General features: G+C 43.3%; 1 long non-coding RNA gene across 1 annotated transcript; it reads left to right on the plus strand.

Moving 5' to 3' along the window:
• Nucleotides 1–1,129: 1,129 nt before the first annotated feature.
• On the plus strand, nt 1,130–6,030 carry LOC130683015 (uncharacterized). Its single transcript, XR_008996564.1, has 3 exons — nt 1,130–1,625; nt 3,913–3,982; nt 4,972–6,030. It is a non-coding gene; the product is annotated as an uncharacterized LOC130683015 (long non-coding RNA).
• Nucleotides 6,031–6,372: the final 342 nt, after the last annotated feature.

The raw sequence follows: 6,372 nt of genomic DNA on the forward strand, positions 1-6,372 counted from the left end.
CACTAAGTGAAACCTCAGCCTGGATGGGGGAGGGTTCTTGACTCTGAAGGAGAAAGAATTATCAAACAGTCAGACAAGTGTGGGTAAGGAAGGAATTCACTGCAGGAAGAGAACGGCAGCTGCCTTGCAGGCAGCAGAGAACAAGGAAGAGCAGAGGGAGGAAAGGGAAGCCCACTGAACTCCTGCTTGGCATAGGGCAGATCCCTGCCAGCTCCTGAAGCCAGGGTCACCTGGTGTCCAGTGTCCGCTTGAATCTGCATGGTGTGGGAACTAAGCCCCCACGACTCCAGGATTTGGGGGAGTCGCAGAGCACTGGATGGAGTGAGATTATGTTCTGAGAACTTCCCAAAGCAAAGAAAGGAGATTTTCAGGCAGGCCACTAAAGAGTATGATCATATCACTGTAGCCCTGTCCGGGTCACCCTGGTGACAGGAATTTGCAAGACCAAATCCGAGATCTCAGTAGTCCTTCCCTACTTGCCTGGAGTAGGACAGAGACAGAGTGAAGACTTGTGCTAAAGTCTGGAAAATAGAAGGAAGTTGCCAAGTAACAAAGACACTTACCACTGGAAGAGCACAGAGACAAAACACAGTACGTTAAGCAGTGAGAAAGCTTTATTTAAGGCAAAAAGTACACACTTGAAGAAAAGAGAGAGCAGGCAACCTCAGAGAGGAGGCATGCTTAAGGGTTTGGGGTTTTACACGGCCTTTTGGGTAGTGGTCAGCATAAGGAATGATGTATACAGGTGATTCATAATTCCTTTGAAGTTTTATCTTAAGAATAGGGTTATTTAGGTGACTGTGTTGACCCACATCTCAGCTTTCTTTATCCACATAGGTTCATTTACACTTGGGAGGTCTATCTCCTGACCTGGTTACAAAATTACTTAATTAATTAAGGGGCTGGAAGAAGAAGAAGAACAGCATATAGATTAAGTTAAAGAATAAACTGGGCCTTTTTCCGCAGGCTAAGTAGATTTTACAATGTCATGACCCTTGTCCCATTTACCTGTCCTATCTCATGACTGCTTCCCCAAAGCCACCCAGAAATCTCCATCTACATAAATGCAGGGTGTTGTGGGTGTTAGGCTGAAGAAAAGAAAAACAAGGACATGCAAACAGAACAGAGAGATGCCATAGGGGGAGAACAGACCAGACCCCAAAGTCCGTGCCGTATGTGGAAAGGGGACAGATCTCCCTGAATTCCATCCTGATGTGCCAACTAAGACCCGGATGTCAGCCTCCTCCCTCTTGGAAGGAAAAAAGTTTCTAGTTGACTATTATGTCACCTTTAGCCAATCATACCTCTCAATACCCCTCTAAGATAGTTTGCCCACTCCTCCCCCTCCTAACCCCTTATAAGCCCCCCACCTCCCTAACCGGATGTGACTTCTCTGGCCTCTGACAAGAAGGCCACAGAACCTCACCCAGGGGTATTTAAATAAATTACCTGGCCCTTTGTTGCCTCTCTCTGCCTGCTTATTTCGGCTAAAATTTATCTTACATATGGTGCCGAAACCCGGGAGGAGTGTGAGCGCAGGGCCCCGACTGGCCACCGGCGGCCCCGCCCCCTCCTTCCCCGACCTGGGACCTCAGCCTGCTCTCCGCTGCGTGGACTATTTTCCGGTGAGTCCCTCAGTTTCCCCCAGTCTGCTTCCCTTCCTAACTCCGTTTCACCTGGTCTGTCCAAAATCGTAGCTACATCCAGGTCTGGGCATTCAGCCCATCTGTTGTGAGTATCCGGGATACTCGCCCCTGGCCCTGCAGTGGGGGAGACGTCCCTCACCCAGGCTCCCAGGCCGTCTCCCCTGACTTGGTGCGCTTGGGATGCTGGGTGCTCCTCTCAGCGGGATTTTTTTTGGGAAGTGGGCGCAGACTTGAGGAACCAGCCCATGAAAGCAGAGGCTCAGACCCCACTGCAGTGTCTCATTTCTAATCTGGCTACTCTATGTTTGTCCCGGGAAGTCCGCAAACAGAAGTTAGTCTTCCTTTGTTCTGAGGCCGGGCCTCAGTATCCCTTGGACAACCAACCTCGCTGGCCCCCTGAGGGAACTTTTGATTTTAGCCTCCTCACCGACTTAACTTATTATTGCCACCGGAGCGGAAAGTAGAATGAAATCCCATATGTGCAGGCCTTTTCGACTTTGCACTCCTATCAAGACCTTTATGTTAAGTGTTCTATAACTCAGGTTCTTCTGGCCCGATCTCCAGTTAAAGATTGTCAGCCTCTTACTCTGCTCAGTCCTTCCTTTTCAGATCCGCCAGAAAACCTCAGTTGCCCCCCTTCCTCAGCTCGCAATCCCCTCCCCCTCTCTCCACCACCATCTCTAAGTCCTTTGTCTTCCCACCTGTTGCCTCCATCTTAAAGTCCTCATTCTCAACCACGCTGTTGTCCTGCTCTCCTCTTCCGGTGGCTGCACCACCCCCTCCCCCTCTCCTTCCGCCTTCACCGCCCTCTTCCCCCACCGGAACACGCCCCTCCTGCCCTCTAGTTCCAGAAGCCACAGACAAGAAGCTGAGAAGAGAGACGGCAATTGAATATTAGAAACTCAAATCTTTATGTCAGTTTGTCTGTGTATATGTTTTTATATGAAAAGTGTTGCTGACTGTAGTCGTTGTATCTCAGTTTGTAAGTTTGTGTGTCTAGATGTATAGATGAAAAATATTTTATTTAAAAACAAGCGCTTGTGAGGATTGGGCATTCTGGAACTTCCAGAGAATCTAGTAAAAAATGTTAAGCATTAATGCTAATTTGAGTTTAGCTGAGGCGGGCATGTCCTTGTTGTTATCAGCTGCCTAAGTTTACCTAAGGTCACTTAAGTCAATGTTATCTGCTAAATCTTTGAAGAATAAAATGCTTAAAGGCTTGGCTTTGTCTAACATTCAGTAAAAGTTTTGTAAGTAATCTAGCATAGTTGCTAAAAATAAGTAAACAAGCCTAGCAAATAAATATCTTAATAATAATACTGTATTAATGTGTAACAGTATATATATATATATATATATGCAAACAGCCTGAGAATTTTTGTAGTAACCAAAGTTCTTAAAGTTTGCTAAGTTATATAGACATATTTTGTGCCTAATAAGAAATTGTGCTATAAAGCACATTTCCAAAAATGATAATATACGTTCATAAATGTATCAATCTGAAAAATGCTAGTGTAACAGTTTACAGTAGCCTATTTTTCAGTGTTCACTGAAAGTTAAAGTAATAGTTTTAAGTTCTAATCAAAACTACTTAAAGTAGTAAGGAAAACATTTCTGCATGCTAAAAAATTTGTTTTGATAAAAGAAAGTTGTGAAAAGTTTGTAAAAGAATTTAATATAGTCATGCTATATAAAATTAAAGCAAATGAGTCTCAGTATCAAGTACACAGCAAAATTACAATTTTGTTTTCAGTTAAAAAGACAAAGCTTTCTTAGCTGTTAGTCTGCTCTTAATATTGAAAGATTGCAAAAAGTTCTCCAATTGTTTTATCAAAGCAGTTTCTCATGCTTAAAGTCTCAATGGGTTGAGTATTTAAGATAATGAGATCTTAATATGAAAAGGACCAAAAGCTAACCTTTGGTAACAACTATGTAACCTTCCTTATTTGCCTTTGAAGTACTTTGTTGTCATTCTAGTTAATTGGATAAGTATTGCTTCATAGCAACCTATAATCCTATTTAAGCAAGTGCCTTAAAACTTTTAACAACTTCCCAAAATCAAATTCAAAAAAGTGCTTTTACCTCTAGTTAACTCTGATATTTCCCAGAGGGCCCCTGGAACATGTCAGAAAAACTTTTTCTCATTGGAGAAAGTATTTGGCTAATTTAGCTTATTTATCTGATATATAATTACCTACTTAATTACCTAGGAAGCACTGTCAAAAGAATAATGCTAAACTTTGTTACTGAATATTTTGTGTTACAGAAATATCAGAATTTCCTTATGTCAACTGTCTTGCAGTAAGCTCTCATCAGATCTTTAACCATTGTCATTTGTAAGTCTTTTATTATTTATAGTCACTGTTTTATTACTCTTAAGCTAGTAAAAAACTAGATTTCATCAGCAGAACACGTATTAGTTACATAACATTAAGTAAACTAAAGAAGATGATTTTGTCACTTTTTGTTTCAAATGTTGATAAAGTGTTTTAAGCTTTTTTTCTTAAGGTGACAACAGTTTAGTAAATGCCTTTATAAGCAGAATTGAAACTTTATCTTTCTCTCTACCTGATCCCTTCAGAATTTAAAAACTCTCAGTAACTATTTTTATATTTCATGGCAGTATATTTATTTGCACAAGTTCAATAAGAATCTGCTTTCCTTGTAAGAGAACCAATTAAAATCACTGGTTATATTACCAAGGCTTTGACTGGAACGTTATACCTGAGAGACACGTGTGTAAACTCAGATATGAACAGACAGCTTTAAAGAACTAAGATTGACTTTATAAAGCCAACAAAGCCCCTTGGAAAAACTGGCCTGGTACCTGCTTACAGAGTTCCCAGCAGCCTTACCAGGTGAGTAAGGAAGGTCACTTCCTGGCAGGTGCAGGAACCTCAGGAAGAGAGGAATTCACCCAAATCTACAGGTACTGAAGGCACAACCTGATGGCAAGTCTGGCTTGGCTTTCTGGCCTCAAAAAGTCCTTAAAAGTTCAATCTGAAATTCCTTACAAAAAGTTCCAGCAAAGCATATTTAAAAGATCTCATGTAATCAATTGCTCTTCTTGCTGCACTTACGCAAATAATCAAGCCAACTGTTAATTATTTTCTTAATCTAGCTACTTATAATAAAAATAAGGGTGATTTTAGAGAAAAGTATTGTTTCAATAATGCAGTCTTATCTATACTAAATCCTAATACTAGTCATTGAGATGTTAACTCGATCCAGAATTCCAGTCCCCCATAATAGCCTGGCTAATGCCCTTACTGGGCCCCTTAATAACAGTTTGTAGTTTACTCTTTGTTGCCCCTTGTGCCCTCAGGTTCCTCCAACAGCAGCTAACCCAGACGACCCGAGTCGCCACCAACCAGATGTTACTTCACCGTTACGCACCTCTTCCCACTGAACCCCCTCCTTCAGCCTAATACCAGCCTCAAACCCCCACGACGCCCCTTGTCAGCCGGAAGTAGCCAGATTGAGTCATTGTCCATTATGACCAAAAGGCTGGAATGTTAGGCTGAAGAAAGGAAAAACAAGGACATGCAAACAGAACAGAGAGATGCCATAGGGGGAGAACAGACCAGACCCCAAAGTCCGTGCCGTATGTGGAAAGGGGACAGCTCTCCCTGAATTCCATCCTGATGTGCCAACTAAGACCTGGATGTCAGCCTCCTCCATTTCTAGTTGTCTATTATGTCACCTTTAGCTAATCATACCTCTCCACACCCCTCTAAGATAGTTTGCCCACTCCTCCCCGTCCTAATCCCTTATAAGCCCCCCACCTCCCCAACCGGATGTGACTTCTCTGGCCTCTGACAAGAAGGCCACAGAACCTCACCCAGGGGTATTTAAATAAATTACCTGGCCCTTTGTTGCCTCTCTTTGCCTGCTTATTTCGGCTAAAATTTATCTTACAGTGGGTACATTGCAATGCCAGGTCCCATAGTCCCCCTTTCAAGATGCTGCCCCTCACCCCCACCAGGCCCCTGCTTATGGGGGAGGGGTGCTGTTTCCTCTGCCTGCAGCATTCCCACCCACTCTGCCCGCTCTTTCAGATCTTAGTGTCAATGTCACTCTCTCAAGTGGCATTTGCTGACGTCCTGTCCATCCCCTTTGTTCTCACCTCTCACAGCAGCTGGTACTTCTCTTCAGGGAGCTCATCATGTTGGTAATTGTGTGTACTAATTACAAGTATCTTGTACTTACCTGTTCAATTCCTGCTTCTTCCACTGAATTATAAATGCCAGGAGGGCAGGTGCCATGCCGGTCCTCACAGTGTCAATGACAATATGCCCATTGTCTCATATTGTGCCTGGGAAAGGGCTGGCTCTTGACAAGAAATTGATGAATGTGTGAATGAATAAATTGCTCACAGAATCTAGATGTTGGTGGTAAAGTGATCAAAATGCAAAGGCAAATCACTGCAAATCATGGTGTGATACCTGCTGCATTGAGGCCCCAGACTCTGTGCCAGCATCGTGGGTGCACATCCTGGCATTGACACTCAGGGTTCTGGGAGGGCAAAGTCTCTTGGCTGCAGGGAACAGGGTGTCTCAAGAAAGAGATGCTGGTTGCCTATGGTGAAATTGTTTTCAAGAGGTCAAGGAAGGAAGCAAAGGACTGAGCCATGTTCTGTTGATTCAGCCACAGGAGGTTATGGTGACCTTGACAGGAACAGTTTCAAAGGATCAGGGAATAGAAACTGATGGCAGGGGAGTTAGTG

The sequence above is a fragment of the Manis pentadactyla genome, chromosome 3 (assembly GCF_030020395.1).
Source record: "Manis pentadactyla isolate mManPen7 chromosome 3, mManPen7.hap1, whole genome shotgun sequence".
In the NCBI taxonomy this organism is placed as follows: domain Eukaryota; kingdom Metazoa; phylum Chordata; class Mammalia; order Pholidota; family Manidae; genus Manis; species Manis pentadactyla.